We start from the raw sequence: 16,980 nt of genomic DNA, 5'->3' as shown, positions 1-16,980 counted from the left end.
ACGTATTATTCTTTCTCTGTAACTCACACAAGTGACCCAAAGAGCAAGTTCTGAGAAATTACAATCCATATTCTCTGGGCAAAGAACTGTAGAGACCATTCCACAGGACTTTTCAGAAGGGACTACATTGGAGACATTCTTGGAGTGTCCTACGGTTTCAACTCCAGGGCAGGAAACTGGGGAGGACGTACTCCAGGGAATTCCACACACCCCACCTCCAGCTTTGCTCAGTCACATCCTAGAAGTGCTCGCCAGGGGAGAGGGCATCCAGAAGGGCAGGCAGGTGTGTAGGGGCACCCCATTAGGCAATTATAATTTTGATGGAGGCCTACAGGGGCTCTACCACAAGTCACCTATCCACCCTCGATTCAGGTGGCTTGGCTTAGAATGTCACTGCAACACCGCACAGAGCTCTGAAGTGTTGGAGAAACTGCGTCACCTCTGTGGGTGGAAGCCACACTAAGTTTGTCCTCTGAAAGCTCAGAGAGGTGTTCTGTATGTCCCCTCCCCCTGGGCAATCAGAGCTCCTAGCCATCCCCTTTCCCTGGCCCGACATACAGAATTTTGGATGCAGCTGTGAAATTTGCTGCCTGCTTGGCTCTCGTCAGCCCCTATGTGATACAGGCCTGCCCAGCGGGCTCAAACAGCTGTAGCCCCATGGCAGGAAATGGGAAGGAAGAGAGGAAAAAAGGAAGGGGCATTTGGATACCCCTGCTGCACACACAGTCATTTCAATTATTTGTTTGCTGCCTGGCCCAAGTTCTCCCCTCTCCTGCCACCTGACATTGGGTTAGTTACAGTTGGCGTGGAATGAAGCAAGGGAGGAATTAAAATGTTCCTTTTTAATTATATATGATTGATGATCTTGAGGTATTTACTCCTGGGTCTATCTAGCTTGGGAGAGCCCACGGAAAAAGCATCACATGGTCGGCTATATGAAGAGCTGAGCATTCCTTTCCTTTCCAAAGCTGCAGCAGACGAAGGAGGCAAGAAGCCTGGGCTGTGATAAAATGGACCCAGGAGGCTTTACTGGTGGTTGTATTATGAATACTTGGTCTTGCTATAGTGCTATCCCTTCAAACATCTCCAAGGGCTTTTCACACATGACGGAGATAATCTTTGTAATACCCCTACCATGCATGCCAGTGTTATGCACGTTTTACAGATGGGAAAACCAAGGCACAAGGCAGTGAAGTGGCTTGGTGGTTATTATGCTGTGCAGTGGAGCAGTGCCTACAGGACACAGCTGAAATCGTGGCCTTATCAGGCTTGGTGTTGTAGGGACACAGTAAAAAATAGCCCCTGCCCCCACAGCACATAGGCCCAGATTTCTGAGGGATTTATGCATTGCTCTGCTCAGCATTGCAAGTTTAAATGACTTAGCTTCAGAAGCGGCCAGGTTCTGAAATCACTGAAACCAGTGAGCCTTAGGCACCTCCATGCCTTTCTGTATCCGCACTTTAGACACTTGGGTCTATTGACTGTTTATAGACCTGTGCTCCCATACCTCTTTTAGAAATGAAATTTAGCCATCCCAGTCACTGAGAACTTGCAGGCTGAGTGCAGTAACAACTCCACACCTTTAAAACCTGAGCCTTATGGACTACACAGAGCGAAAGGAACAAAGTACAGCACATGGAAGTCTCTTAAGTTAAGAGAAGTGACTTGCTCAAGACCATCCAGGGCATTTGTGGGATTAAAGCCAGATCTCCTGAGTCCCAGCCTAGTGCCATCACCACAAGGCCAGCCTTACAGTTATAGACCCAACAAAGCATATGAAGCCCAGCCAGTTGCAACTGGGACATGATCCCCCATCGGAGGCTGTCTCAGATATTACATTGACACTGCACCATGATCCTGCAATGTTCCTTGCCATGAAGCTGTGTCTGTAGCCCAAAGTGACCCAAGCGTGCCATTAATCCGCAGCAAATGAACTGGTGCAAGGCTAGGACTGCTTTCACACGCTGACCATCAAATGAGAGGGATGGGAGAGGGAATTGGCCTCACGTATCTATTTTTGCGTTTGGGGGGTGTGCTTTGGTATTGGTTATGCAATGGGAATTCTCAGAGTATTAACACCATCAAAATATCAGCCATGGGGGGGCCGGAGTGGCCCCCCAAGAGGTTATCTGGTCCTTCCCCCTGCACTGAGGCAGGATCATCAGGCCATGCTGGTTTGCATCATGCACGAATGTTGCTGTGGCTCAGCTCCCTCGTCAAGCTTCTACACTGGCAGCAGCACCCTCCAGAATGTTTCCTCTCACACACCTCTGCTGCCAGGTGCGGCAGGAGGGGCGCGTTGGACCTCCGGCACTGACTGGCACTGCAGAAGTCTTATACGCCTCCCACGTCATGTTCTCAGAGTACCCACTCGATCCACGTTATGATTTGGGGCATGTGGGTGGAACTACATTCAGCAAATGCCAGGGCCCCCCGGGCACTTGATGCAGAGGCACCAGAGATATATTTCCCCCTTATACAAATAATTCTGCCCTCCTAGCAGCTGTTTGCTCCCGCTAGCCGCTTTGAGTGTGGACTCCTAGGAAGACGGATGGCCTGCTGAGCTTGGCATGTTATTACCTTTACCCCAGGAGGTGGCCATATTTTAAACAAATGCCGTTTCCGCTGCTACACACAAGCTTTGCCTCCCCAGAGCTTGAGGAGCAGCAAAGGGGCCAATCCGGCCACTCCAGGAGCAGGGGCAGATTAAGAACAGGTGGGACCCTGGACCACACAGTCACAAGCTCCTCCTCAGTATAGTAAAATAATGCAATGTCATTATTTATGCTTGGAAAGCTATTCATGCTTCTTGTTGCTCAGGATGCATAACACAATTACATTTAAATTAATTTTTATGTCAGAATGACACGGCACATTTCTTTTGTTCCATTGAAGCCAATTGTTTAAACAAAATGGAGTTATGGAGCTGTGGGGCACCTCTGGCTTGCAGACCCTCGTGCATCTGCCCTTTTGTTAATCTGCCACAGTCCAGTAGACCATGGTATCATTTAACTGGAGCCCAGGGACATGGCGTTACCACAGACCTTGGGAAGGGGAGTCATTCCACTCTGCATTTCCCCCATTACAATTCAGAGCTAAAATCATTTCAGTGTATTTACCATCAGATGGACTGAGCCACGGGAATCATATTTTTGGTTCTCCTTACACCGGTCTGCTCATGTACCCGAATCCAGACTGGCACCATCCCATCTTGGCTTCTCTATACCACTCTGCCCATGCATCTAAGCCCTGACTTATGGCATCACCTGCCATCTAATCTTCAGTCCCTGCAGAACTCAACCAGCAAACTTTGGTCCTCACCAGCCATCCCTGTGCTGTACTAATCCAAACTCAACCTTAAAAGGCAGGCTCTGCAAGGTGCTGAGCTGGTGCAAGTCTCCTGGAAGTCAGCAGGAAAGGAACGTGCTCATTGCCTTCCAGGAGGTGCCCTGCAGCCAGCAGGATCAGCTCACAGCATGCCACCAGAAAATGTTCTATCTCACAGCAGCCAGCCACAATGAACTGCAAATTCTGGCAAGGCCATCCATGCAAAGGAAGGAGAGCTTGAATCGAAAGCTGCCCCCTTCCCTGAATGGGCAGCACCCCTCCCACTGATGTCCCATTCTCTCTCGCCCCAGGGAGCTCTGCCAGCGCACCCCAGTCCTGACCTGCGACATGGCCCGCTATCGTAATGTCTGGAATTGTAGCCCTCCCTTTATTCAAATGAACTATGGGAGAGCTAAGCACAGCCTAGTTAAGTTGAGCCCTGGGGAATTCCAGTCTAGTGGACTATTACTCCTGTCTCAGTTCATTATAATGAATAATAAAGAGATACTTACACACGTTTGCTGTAAATTATTCATTGCATGAACTGAAAAATCAGGGCAGTAATATGTAAAACAGACAACTTGCATGTCTGTATTCATATAAATATCTCACATAAAGCCCCTCAAGGTACTGGCTGGTCCCCTCATTAGGGGTGAAGTAGAAGGACTAGCATGTGAAGTGACAGTGACGAGTTGCTCGCTCCAGTTTTGTGCAAGTTAAAACTCTGTTGCTCCAATGCTGCTTTTATTTATGTGGGTGCAGCTGAATCTGTGTAGTGTGGAGCAGAACATGCCCCCCAATAATTGCACGTGCTTCTCTGGTCTTTGTGGCCCTGATTGCATTCACATTGGTGTAAGTTAGGACTGGCTCTGTTTATATCAGCGGAGTTATCCCATTAGAAGACAGAGTCAACCATATCAGAATCAGGTCTTCTCTGTGTCTATCTAGGGCTGCAGAAATCTCAGCCAGCCCATCATCCAGCACCTGATGAGTTTGGAATGCACCCACAGGACTAAAAGCAAAAAGTTGGTGAAACTGCAGCACTGCCCCAAAGACATACACCTGCCAATGTTTATGGCTCCCTGAACTGAGGGAGGGATTTGAGTTTGCAATGAAAGCAGGAGAACTGGATGGGTTCAGGTGTGAGGGGTACATTGTGCATATATTTGCTCTCTAGAGTGCTTTCTTGGGCAAAAAATTCACTGGAACGTGACTTTGCAAAGAGACAACCCTCAGACAACTCTAAAACTTGGGCTCAGGCAAGTGTCTGGTGGCAGAAAGCCCCACGCCTATTGACCATGGTTAACATGAACCATGATGTAACCAACAATAACAAACATCACTTGAGGCATAAGCCCTGGAGATGCCCCAGCATAACTGAGACCAAGAAGCTCTGTCACTTGGCACGTGAGCTGGCTGCTTGTAGGCTGTAGTTTGTATTTTCAAAGGGGCTCGTTTACAGAACATTCTACACTGGAAATCAGGGTCTAACTAAAACACCCACAGGCATCAAAACTGCAGCAGTGCCCTGCATAATTCTGCAACATGCTCCGTGGACAATATCCATTAGTTTCTAAGCCTCCGGCTTTCCCTCCACTGTGGAGTGCCCCCATTTTCCTACTTCCAATTGACCAGGATTATGATAATATCTCCCGCAAAGCAAACAGGTAAAGAGACGTCTTCAAAGTGTTTAGATAAAGCAGACAAGCTCTGACAAAGCTGGATAATAAACTAGGCCAAGAGGTTTTCCCTTCAAGGGATCTAATTAAGAACAAAGACAAACCTGCATTAACATTCTCCTGGAGGCTCAGAATCCATCTCCCAAGGAATCACTCTGTAGGAAATCCAGAAGGAGGTGGGGGTGGGAAGGACAGGTATGTAAAGAACATGTGATGAGACGGGAAATAAACCTTTTCAGATTTTGTGTTGCAGCTGGATAATATCCCTCAGTGCCAAATACAGAGGTAAAATAACTTCCCTACTATTTCTTGAGATCCGTTGCAACCCAGGGTCTCATTGCACATTGGGCTATGGCATTGTGCTTATTATCCCTTACAACCCCTCAAATCTTCTTCCCAGGATAAAGTCCCTCATCCTGTAGACTGGACCAACATTCCCACTAAAATCAGCAAGAGGGGAGAGTCCTCAGAAGTGCTTGGGAAGCACCCAGCTCCAGGGTGCCACCACACACATTCTGTCACTTCGCAGCAGCATCCTTGAAGACCAGCAAATCCTGGGGAAGCCCTTCTTTGTATTTACCAGGGGCTTGAATCAGAACCTTAGCTCAACACCACCACATTTTGAGAGGAGGGCTGTGAACCTCAGGCGGCTCCTAATTTTACAAATGACTGACATTTTTAATGATCCACTGATTTGGTGGTTGGTTGAAATGTGGATCCAAATTTTGAGAGGCCCTCACCGCTCTCTGCTTGGGAGCATAGGGAAGGGTCAAAGAGTGGGGTCACCAAACACCCCAGCTAGAGCCTGAGCATTTACTAGTCTCCCATGTCATAATTCCACATTTGAAGTTCGGAGGAATGAAGAAGAAAGACATATTTCTGCTGGGCAAGCCAACTGATATGGTTTTTGAAGGGTATCAACGACAATGTGGAGGCAGTGGTGAGAACACACAGAGAGTTGAGAAGCTGGTTTAGAATGAGTAGAGGTACGAGACAAGGAGATCCAATATCGCTGAGCATCTTCATCACGACCCTTGAGAGAGCGATGGACAAGATCAAGGAAGAGGTAGAAGGGATATCTCTGCATGGATGAGAATTAACAGCTTGAGATTCGTGGATGACGTAGTTATCATCAAGGAAGATGAAGAGAAGCTAGTGAGAACGGTGCAGGTGATAAATGAGGAAGGGAAGTGGTATGGACTGATTATGTACATTGATAAAACAAAGACAACAGTATTTGGAGATAAGGAAATAGGAAGTAAAATCAGTGTAGACAGGATCAAACTTGAGAGTGTAAAGAAGTTCACGTATCTGAGGAGCAACGTGAGGTATGATCTTGACTGTAAGAAGGAAATAGTGACTAGAAAAGCGAAAATGAGCAAGTTTGAAGGTGATGGATAAGATCTGAAAAAGAGAAGTGATTAGCTTAGGAATGAAGCTGAGTATCTTGAAAATTTGTGTATTCAGCATCATGTTGCATGGATGTGAGGCATGGGTGATAACAAAAGATTTGAAGAGAAGGATATTGGCATTTGAGAGGAGTTGTTATAGGAAGATCTTGAGAATAGGATGGATGCAGAAGGTCATCAATGAGGAATATATAGGAAGATACAGCCGAAAGAGAACCTACTGCAGAAGGTTAAGTTACAGCTGTTCAGGCACATCTGCAGAATGAATGATGAGCGAAAAGGCAAGACCGCTATGTGGCACAATGAACTGTGAAAACAGGAGAAGCAAACCCCACACAGAGAATGGGTAGATAATATAATAGATTGGTGCAGAGCTAGTCTACAGAAACTAAGCCACTCTGCACTGGCCAGGGAAAGATGGAAGGAAATAGTGAGGGAGGCATTGGATATCAATGGACACTGAGCCCATGGTTCCTGCTGCTAATGAAACCAACAGTGTAACTTTTGCCCATTGCAGAAACCAAACTGCCTGCAGCCCTTCTCAGAAATTTCCTGAGAAAAAGAATCCCAAACCATGTTTTCTAGTCCGGTGCATTCTTTTCTGATGCACTGTAGCCCACTACAGTACTACCACGTAAAACTCGTGTACCTTATTTCTCCTGTGTCTGTTTGTTTAGAGTCTCTGCATTTTAGGCCAGAGAGTTTTCTCCTCTCATGGCAGCAAACACTCTGTCGATGCTGAAAAAGAAAGTCAGCAGCACAACTGGTTCACCTACAAACCTCACCACAATAGGTGGCTGTTGGGACTAGTTCCTCGCTGTTTCCCCGGAATCAGAAGCTGCAAAGAGGACCCCGGAAGCAATGGGGCTCTAATCCTGTCTGGGCGGATCATGACAAATCCATGCTTTCTAAGCACAGACCTCCAGGGGCCCGTTTTTATCCCCTCATCACTACTCTGAAAGCACAAGAGCAACCTAACAGATCATGAAGCTTCACAAGAGACAACTTGAATGCCACGGAGTGAGAAGATGTATGAGGGAGGCACCAAGATACTACTACTTTCACTCTAATTGTACCCATTCTTCCTCCTTAGTTGCTAATTTTCAAGTTTTCCCAGGTATTATTTTTCTTCGTGTCAACAATACAGATAGTGCCAGATAGCGTTCTTTGCCTTCTGCTAGAGAAAACGGCCATCCCCCATCTCTGGACACTTATTAACCAAGGCCCTTGCTTGGATCACACCTGCCAGCCTTGCCTGGCTTCATTAATGATATTGACACACTGTTGCCAGGTAGGGATGACTGCACAACAGAAGCCACTTGCATCTCCTGTGGTTACAATTCCACCCTTCAACTCCTACCTGCCACTTTTGGGGGTAGCAGGCAGGCCTGCTGCAGGGAACAGCTTCGTCTTTGCATGGTTTTTTGATGGGTGAGGTTTCATTTGCTGGGCTCCCCACTGTGCTGGTTGAGGAACACGAGGTTTTGTGCTCTCCAGTCCAAGTAACGCTGTTCTTCTGAGGTTGAGACGGTTTGGGGACAGATATAGGGCAGGGGGAACAGATGTTAAACATCTATATTCCTGGGAGGGACAAAAGCCTCAAGGATGGGAGGTTTAAGACTTTCCATCCCATATGGAGCCCACAAATAATATCTGTGAAAATGAAACTGTGGATTGTGAAGTGTGAAGCATGCGCTTTTGTGCAGATGCAAGACCTGGACTACTAAAAAGTCTTCAAATCACAAGGTACAGACATTCATAAACAATATGCCTGTGGCACATCTGTTGCATCAAATGCCAAGACTTGGTCACCAATGAGGAGCTTTGGAACAGAGCAGGACAAGAACCACTTGACGTTCAAATCAAGAGAAGTAAGTGGGGATGGCTAGGCCACACTCTCAGAAAACCATCATCCAGCACAGTCCGTCAAGCTCTCACATGGAACCTGCAAGGAAAAGGTGAAAGAAGAAGACCTCAGACAATGTGGAGAAGGTCTGCTGAGACTGAAGGACAACAACTGGGGCACTCCTGGAGTCAGATAGATGTTTTGTCCCAAGACAGAATGAAGTGGAGGAGACTTGTAGAGGACCCATGTCCTACCTGGAATACAAGGGTTTAAGTCAAGTCAAGTAAGTCACACTTTGATCAAGCCACCTGAACGCTTCGGCTGCTTCGTTGAAAGCCTTATAAGATCATCTCAGCAGACAGGCAGAGTGGTCATGGAGGCCAAGGCCTGGCTTCTGCCATATATACCTAGTGTGAGGTTAGACAAGTCTTTCAATCTGGCTGTGCCTCACATCCTTATCAGCTCTTTGAGAAAACAGTATGTCTGGTTAGACTGCCAGCTGTTTGGGGCAAGGGTCATCTCTGCTAGGGAGCAAACACAATGCACACCCAATCTCATTTGGGTCTTTACAAGCTGCTATTATACAAATAAGGCACAAGAGGAAGTAACTTAGTCCAGAGATTCTCCAGCTTCCCAAGTGACTGCTCTAGCTACTTGACACAACATTGGAGCTGTGAAAGTTTCCATCTGTAACGACCTGCAAAAGGAGGCAGAACAAAAGTATGGTCATGGTGCTGTCTGAGAAGGGAACATTAATTACATTTTCAGGGGCCTCTTAATTGAATATTTTCTCTTCTTTGGGTAGTCACTCTGGCTACAGAATTAAGAGGCTTTTATTTCAGGCAGCTGGAGAAAAGGAAGAAGAGATTTATTTGTAATCATTGGAAATAAACACTGCTCCTCAGAAGTAAACACAAAGGAACAAAAACCTGGCTTTGGGCCCACCTCGTTAAAGATGCAAATTAGAAACAGGCCATCAAAAGGGAGGTTCCATTAATCCCCTCTCAGCAATGCAAATCGTCAAATTAGCCTGCGGCACAATGGCATCTGCAGCATGTAATGTTGGGTTTAACACAATAGATCCCAGAGGGCAGGGCAGGGGCTGTTGGGTTTCTATCATTGTCACTGGTGGCATTTATTCTTGGTCTGGAAGGCTGAAGGTGCTTAGTGTTAACTCCCAATCCTGGCTGTTGGCATCATCTCTTCTCTCTGGGCTATGAATCTATCCGTGCCATGGCCCTCATGCACCCATGTTTTTCTGTCTCCAACTTCTTATCACCTTGCTGTCTGACAATCTGAAGTGCGTTCTATGGGTCCATATTGCTCCAACATGGGCAGGTGACTGTGTACACTCACTGAAGATAGGTGAAACATCTCAAACCTGCCTTTTATCTCACTAACAGGCCACTAGCCTCAGAGGGGTCACCATGGCAGTCTGAAGCTTCACAGACAACAAGCAGCCCTACAGCACCCGAAAGACTAACAGATTGAGAAGGTCACGAGCTTCTGTGGGTAAGACCCATTTCTACAATCATCCAATCCACTTGCTCATCTGAAGTTGGCCCATGAGCGAGTCAGTTGGAGGGCAGGGCCCAAGACAACTGCCTTGTTTGCCTCGGCTGGGCCTGCAAGTTCACTGAGCACCAGAACTCAAGACCTACCTCAGGCCAGGCAAACCCACGTCAGCTGGAACAGCACAAAAGACAAAAGCTGGGCTGAATATGAGCCTTGTATGGCTACAGATCCAGTGCCCTCAGTATCTGGTGATGTTCAGCATGGCAAGCCAGGGCCTGCTCGTTTCAGAGATAAGAATTCCAGCAAGATTTGGCTCCAGGTTCAGATTTCCACAAAGTTCAAGAGTTCTTGAGTCTGGGGACTGGATTCAGGCCCATCTTTCCACTGAAAGGTTCACAAGGACACTGTTGGGTAAAGCTGCTTGTTGTTTGCACAGATTTGGTCCAAATCACATTCCAGCTCCCCTGATCGAGTGCTTTTTGAATATTCTAAACCAGCAGGCTTAAGCAGATAAGTAGGGTCAGACACAGCAAGTGGCTGGAGCACAAATTTCAGCATCTCTTCTTACACAAAGGAATGCTTTATGTAATTGAGATACAAGCTCTCTCTCTTCCCTTTGACTTTCCTTTCCATAGTCAGGCTTTAACGCCTATAGCCAAACCAAGGTTTCATGGGACTAGGTACGGACTACTGGTAGTTTACAGCCGGCTGCATGATGACGTACACAGGAACAGAGCTATGTTGCGGTCAGTGTATACTGACTCTCTTTGAAACGGGAAGACATAAGGGGGAGAGAAAATCAAATTTATGCTGGCCTCTCAGCCACTAAATAACTGTATCTGTTCCCCAAAGCTGTTCAGCGGATTTTCTGAATTAATGCTTCAGATCTAGTAAATCCAGAAACCACCGTTTGAGCCTTTAAACCAAGTTACTTTATTATATTTTCAGAGAGCTTTTTTTTATTTTAAGCTCAGATGCAGACTACAGGGGGAAAATAGAAACAAAGTCCTCAATCAAGTCATTTAATTTGGGAAGGGGAATTTGAACGGACTCCGGGGTTAAGTATTCCAGCCTGAAATAAGCTTCTTCTTGATTCAGCACCTGAGCTTCTGGTTTACAGAGACAAGTAGCTGTATTTTGACAACTAAGAGCCTGATTTAAAGCCTATTAGAGTCTAAGGAAAAACTCTCACTGACTTCAATGAGTTTTGGAGCAGGTTCTAGAAGGTTCATTTGCGGCAGGGCAATTTCGCTGCCTTGCTCTGAAGGGAGGTGCCCACTGCACAGCAGGGTCAGCGTGTGACCCAAAGCACCAAACCATTAGACACTGTAAGTCCAAGTCCCCTGCAATGATGGCAGGACCAAGCATCATCGAGAGCAGTGCTTCCCAAACGGACTCCTGCCAAACCCCAGCGTTCGACAAAGTGAAAACAAGGGTTCTGAGAGAAAATGATCAGGGTGTTGGCAACCTGTGGCTCCGGAGCCACGTGTGGCTCTAAGGAGTCATTTGCAGTTCCAGATGCTGCTGCCTCTGACTCTTCTGCAGCTCCCTGCCCTGCACGCTGAAACAGCAGAACTAAATTGAATTGGTTTAACAGCCGGCAGGGCAGCGGGAGGGATCAGGCTGTTAAACCAACTGAATTTAGTTCCGTTATTTCAGAGGCAGCAGGGCAGGGAGCCGCAGAGAGCCCTTCACTTGCAAAGTAGCTAGCACGTGCACAATGGGGGTGGTATAAGGGGAGCCAATGACTATCAGGGAGGGGAGCCAGATGGGTCCCGTGATTCCTGTGTCATCCTTGCCTTTCATTGGCTGCAACTGGCTTCTTGCATTGCCAAAGGGCAACCAATGAAATAGGGCCCTCAGGACTAGAGTTGGAGGAGCAGCGGTGGCAAAGGTAGGTTCGTCCGCCATGTTGGGTGAGGTAACAGCAGGAGTTAACTTGGGCAGAGTTTGTTCAGGCAGGGTTAGGCTGGGGGACACTTTGGGAAGGTGTGTTAGTCCCAGGGACCGGTTTGGGGCAGAGGTGGGTTCAGCCACATGTAAGACTGTTATTAGGGGTTCTACAAAATTCCTTCTAGTTTAAAAGGGCTCCACGGCCAAATAAAATTGGGAAATAGTGATCTAGAATGTCCATGCAGATATTTGTCTAACCTGCTCTTAAAAATCTGAAGCCACTGCCCTTCTTAGAGGTCAGGGTGAAAAGGCCCCCCTGGATGCAAACCAAAGAAAAGGGGTAGCCAAGGACAGAGCATGGGATGGAAACTGACCGGCTGATAGGTTAAGCAGCTGGAGGAAGGGTTATGTAAGGAGGGGCAAATTCAGGGATAAGGGCAGAAAAAGAGATGGCTTTTTTTCCATAGGAAGTAACTGAGCACGCTCAGTAACATCTGCTGAAGCTATTGCTGTTCTTAGTTACAGGGGTTTAAAAGCAGCTAAGGATAGCTAGTCTCTGAAGAGAGGCTGGAAATTCAGTGATCCGGTGGGTAAGGCAGCTTTTGGCCAGGTTAGGGCAGGAGGGGCTGAAGCCAGGGTAAAATCAGGAATGACCTGCCCCTGCAGACAATCTCAGAATACTAGAACTTGAGTCCAGTCTCATCCACACATGGCAGGACCAAGCATCACTTAGATCATCCCTGACAAGTGCTTATCTGCTCTTAAATCTCTCCAGCGATGGAGATTCTACAACCTCCCTACGCAATTTACAATGTTCAACCGAAGCTGCATTGCTGCAATTTAAGCCCATTGCTTCCTGTTCTACAATCAGAAGTTAAGGAGAATAATTTTTTCTCCCTCCTGCTTGTAACAAACTTTTAGGTACCTGAAAGCTGTTTATTTTTCTGTGTCTATATACAATACACTTACCTATTTATAGCTATGATGATAAAAAACAGCTTTCTCCTCAGAATCTGGTAACCAATGGGAAGGGGGGCTGTAAAGTGTCATTACTTCATGAACTTGGCCACACGATGTTCTTTAGTATTGTATAAAATTAAAGAGCTGTGTAATCCGGAATCAGTTCCTAATATTACCACCCAAAACGAAGTCTCCTCCGCACACCAAATCATCTGTCAGCGGAACCCCAGGAGCTCTGCTGCGTGCATGTGTTTTGAACACTGAAATCTGATGTTGCACAGGATGCGCTGGCCATTTGGGGTGATGCTGTTAGAAGCAGTGCGAAAAGTGTTACTGAAGTACAAGCCTTGGAGGCATGGCCACACTGCTATCTAAGGTAGACCTGCGCTTGTTAGCTCTGACCACACGAGCATGTCTACAATTGGCAGTGTAGACTTCAGCACAGAATAGTCACACAAGTACGTACTCAAGGCTCCTTGACACACAAACCCGCTGAGGACAAAGAGGACAAATGCACAGGGTCCTGGAGCTCTTGGCCACCACTGCAATATGGTGGCTGGAGCCTGAGGCCCCTTTTAACTGCCACTCTGCCCTTTCTGCCCGAGACCCCAACCCTTCCAGCAGAGCCAGACTCACCCCGATGCACCTTGCCCAAGGGCTTGTTGTGGCTGTCAGCCCCCCTTTGACAGGCTTGTATATCCCATGCTGTAGCCTGTACCACCCTTTCTACTCTGCTTTATTTTTCAGTTGTGCTAAGGCAGGTAAAGCTACCAAAGATGCAGTCATCCTTTGGATTACAGCATAGACACTCAAACTGGACAAACTTCAAAAGCACAGACAGGTAGGCATGCCACGCTCATAGTTTATCAGGGGCAGTCTTCTTCAACACTTAGCCAGAGAGGTGCCCATAGTGGTCATTCATCCTCTGGACCATTTCTGCACTACCATGAAGGCTTGATGGCCTGAGAATCCAACTTTGGAACAGCCCTGCTTAAGCCATGTAACAGGGGATCTGCTTCTGCACCACTCCTACCTCTTGGTTGGTGGAATTTTGTCCTGGATGTTACAAGCCACCTGCAGAATGTCATTGTCTTGTGGCGTCTTTTCAAGATGTCCAAAAAAACTAAGGTGCCACCTGCAGACAATGGCCCCAGAAGGCTGTCAACAAGAACAACCCTAAACACCTGCACCACAGGTTAAATCATTCCACTTGAGGCCCAACAGATAATGTTGGCAATTTGTGCAGAAAACCTCCAGCTTTGCCCAGTCTGCTCAGTATGTGTCAGGGGTTTCTCCACACCCTACACTCTGAGTACATAAAGTGAGGCCCCGTGGAAATTTAAAGAACACCTTGCCTGTAAACAGGCTTTTCCTTAAAACTGGCCAGGGTCACCAATTTCCTGGTCCTGGGGTTAGTTTCACTGCCATCACCGAGTGAGAAAAAAATATCCTACCCTAAGAAGACACACTCAGATGTCTTCCTGTGGGGGTACCCCAAGCTCTTAAACCTCCATCCAGAAAGAGCTCAGACAGAAAGAACTTTAATTCAGTAGCTGACCGTTTTGGTCCAAGAAACAGACCCTTCTTAGGACACAGAGATCAGATGAGTTGCCTGAAAACAATGATTTATTCACAAAACAAGATGAAATAAATCATGGGTTGCACGCAGAGAAAAATATTTCCCTGGGATTTAGCTTAACAGTTACAGGGGAAAATATCAAGTCAAACAACAGCACGAAAGCGAATTCAGAGCAGAGAACTACAAAGAAATTCAAAATAAAACACAGCCTGAATACATGTAACTATACATTCCCCTTGCACTTACCCCTCTATGGCTGATTTTGCAATGGTCAGGATATTTCTGATTTTACTTTCCACTTGCCTGGGAGACGTTTCCCTATGGGTCTTTCTCCCTGTCGCATGGAGAGAAGAAAGCCCGAGGAACTGCAACTGTTCTCAGTTTAAACAGAATTACTTCACTCCCATAGGCTCACCTGGGATTCAGGCTACCTTAGAAGATTAACCCCTTCCCTGCACTCATTCATGACAGTATAGTATCTATGTTTCATAATCATACAACAGTATGGGAAGGATATAGCTTGCATAAATTCTGAACTTAGTTGTCATACTAAGATTATGTTGATTCTGTATCCATTGTAAATAGTACACAGCTGGTGCTGTAATGCCAAAGTGATGGAGCATCTCTGTGAGAGAATTGGAGAAGTTGGTAAATACAGAACCCAGACAGCAAAGGCTGGAAACTGATTTGATGGTTTCATTGTTCAAGGAAACTGGGAGTCAGCAGCAGACCTGGTCTTACATTTTGCTGTTTTGTCTTTGGCCATGAACCATGGAGGTTTCGGACTGGCTCTTGAAACCTGTCAGGGCTCCCTACTGAAAGAATACCGCCATCAGTGCAGTCAAAGCCTGTGCTTGAGAGATCGTTCATCTCCAGGCCACTGGAGCTGATGGAATGGTGCATTATGAAATCCATTGCACAAAAAAAGAGTGTAGGGGCCAGAACACAACCCTGCCTAACATCAGATACTGATTTAAATGGTTCTACAGGCGAACATGAGCACTGGTTCCATTACACAGCTCTCTAAGTCCAGCAGACTGCTAGGGAATGAAGGTCCTGTAGCCCAACAAGGTCTTCAAGAATTTTGAGAATTTCTCTGTTCTGTAGAGCTCTGCTACCCCTTTGACACATCAACCTGCTGTGTATTTCAAGAAGCCAACTGCTCTGCAGTCTGGAATACATTTCTCCAGCTTGATCTTGCTCCTCCTTCACTCAAACCATTTTCACTCCCATCCTACCCAGCCTAGTCTATTCTAAAGCACGAGGCTGACAAGAAAAACTAATGATGATGGCACTTTGGCCCTTTAGAGCTCTTTCCACTTGAAGATCTCATCGTACTTCACAAATGTGCAGTGACTGTGCTGGGAAGCACAAGTGTTCCTCTCTCCCTGGAAGAGAAACTCTCTGCAGCTAAATTACTTTCTTTCTGTTAAGGATCACTTAACCCCACCTGACCCCACCCAACAGAATGGAAACTGAAAGCTCTTCAGGGTGTGAGATGGAATCACTCAGCCCACAAGTCCCGAACTCACTATCTGCTCCATTGCTCCTTCTTCAAACGAGGTCTGGGGCAAAGCAGCTTTTGTACACAGTAACTTATGTGTTTAGCCATGCTCAAGTCTTCTCCTGGGTCACTTGCCCAAAAGCTAGAGTCTGCCTAAGAGATGTCTGAGACAAACCAGCTGGTATGCAGCATTCAGGAAAAGAACTGTCTTCTTCTTCCATCTTGAATGCTCACCGGGCTTTCACATAAGTTGCATAAACAGCTTTACAGAGTCACTGCAACCAGATGAAAAAAAGAGATGAAGCAACTGAACAGAATTGTTTCTATTGCTGCTATCTCTTTGAGGGCTGCTCAGCCTTCTAGAAGTCCAAGCAGGTGTCAGGTTATCCCAAAAACTGTATCCTCCCATGGCATGGTTCCTCCAGAAGAGAAGACTTTCCACCCACCAGAGTCCAAGAACAGGGTGAACAGGCATCTCCAAAACTTCCATCTGTTTTCCAGCATTGACTTTTGGGGTACATGCATGTGACTGCCCCACCGAATCTACCTCCCCTGCTGCTCCTATCTAGTCATGAAACCATCTCTGTAGTTTAGTGCATCTTTAAGCAGCAGCACAGGCCCAGTGGAGAGGAAAACTTGGCACTCTCAGCCTAAGACCTACGTAAGTGAGGTGGACAGAGAGCTATTGTTGGTTTAATAGAAATTGTCATTAGGAATTATGAGATAGCAGCAGAAGAAATAGGGTAGGAGGTCTCTGATAGAGCAAATCAATGGGAATATTTATAGCACAGACGGTGCTTGGATGCTGATGCTAGCATCCGTCCCTGATCTTCCGCATGATAATGAAAACTAGTACACAATGTATCCTGAAGGGATGAGCAGACCAGTGTGGATAAATACTGAACTAAACCCCGGCCCTCTCCTGGAATGAGACACAAACCTTTTACACATCTTGGAGAACTACTGAAATGCCAGAAGAAAGTTCACCTTTGTGCCATCCGTGACCTGACCAGGAACAGTTAATATAGGAACCCGTTTTGCAGGCTAGCCAGGTACTTGTGGAAGTCTCCTAACCACAATATCCCACAGAAGAGTCAGTGACCTTGGTCTAACACCAGCACTGTTGTGTAGAAGAATTCCCAGCCTGGTTTTGCAGATGGAAACCTGAAGCATCGAGGCAAACTGAGGTGCTGGTTTTCCAAAGCGCTCAACTCCCACTGACACACCTGTATGCAATGCTCAGATTTCTGAGTGCCCAACCCTCAGTA

The 16,980-nt window shown here is 46.7% G+C and overlaps 1 protein-coding gene across 6 annotated transcripts in view; it reads right to left on the bottom strand.

The window, feature by feature from the left end:
* Positions 1–16,980, bottom strand: part of OPCML (opioid binding protein/cell adhesion molecule like) — a 335,293-nt gene that overhangs the window by 161,728 nt on the left and 156,585 nt on the right. The window lies entirely within an intron of this gene.

This window comes from Carettochelys insculpta, chromosome 25, assembly GCF_033958435.1.
Source record: "Carettochelys insculpta isolate YL-2023 chromosome 25, ASM3395843v1, whole genome shotgun sequence".
In the NCBI taxonomy this organism is placed as follows: Eukaryota; Metazoa; Chordata; order Testudines; family Carettochelyidae; genus Carettochelys; species Carettochelys insculpta.
Note: the sequence above shows the minus strand (reverse complement) of the source record. Positions and strands in the feature narration are given on the sequence as shown.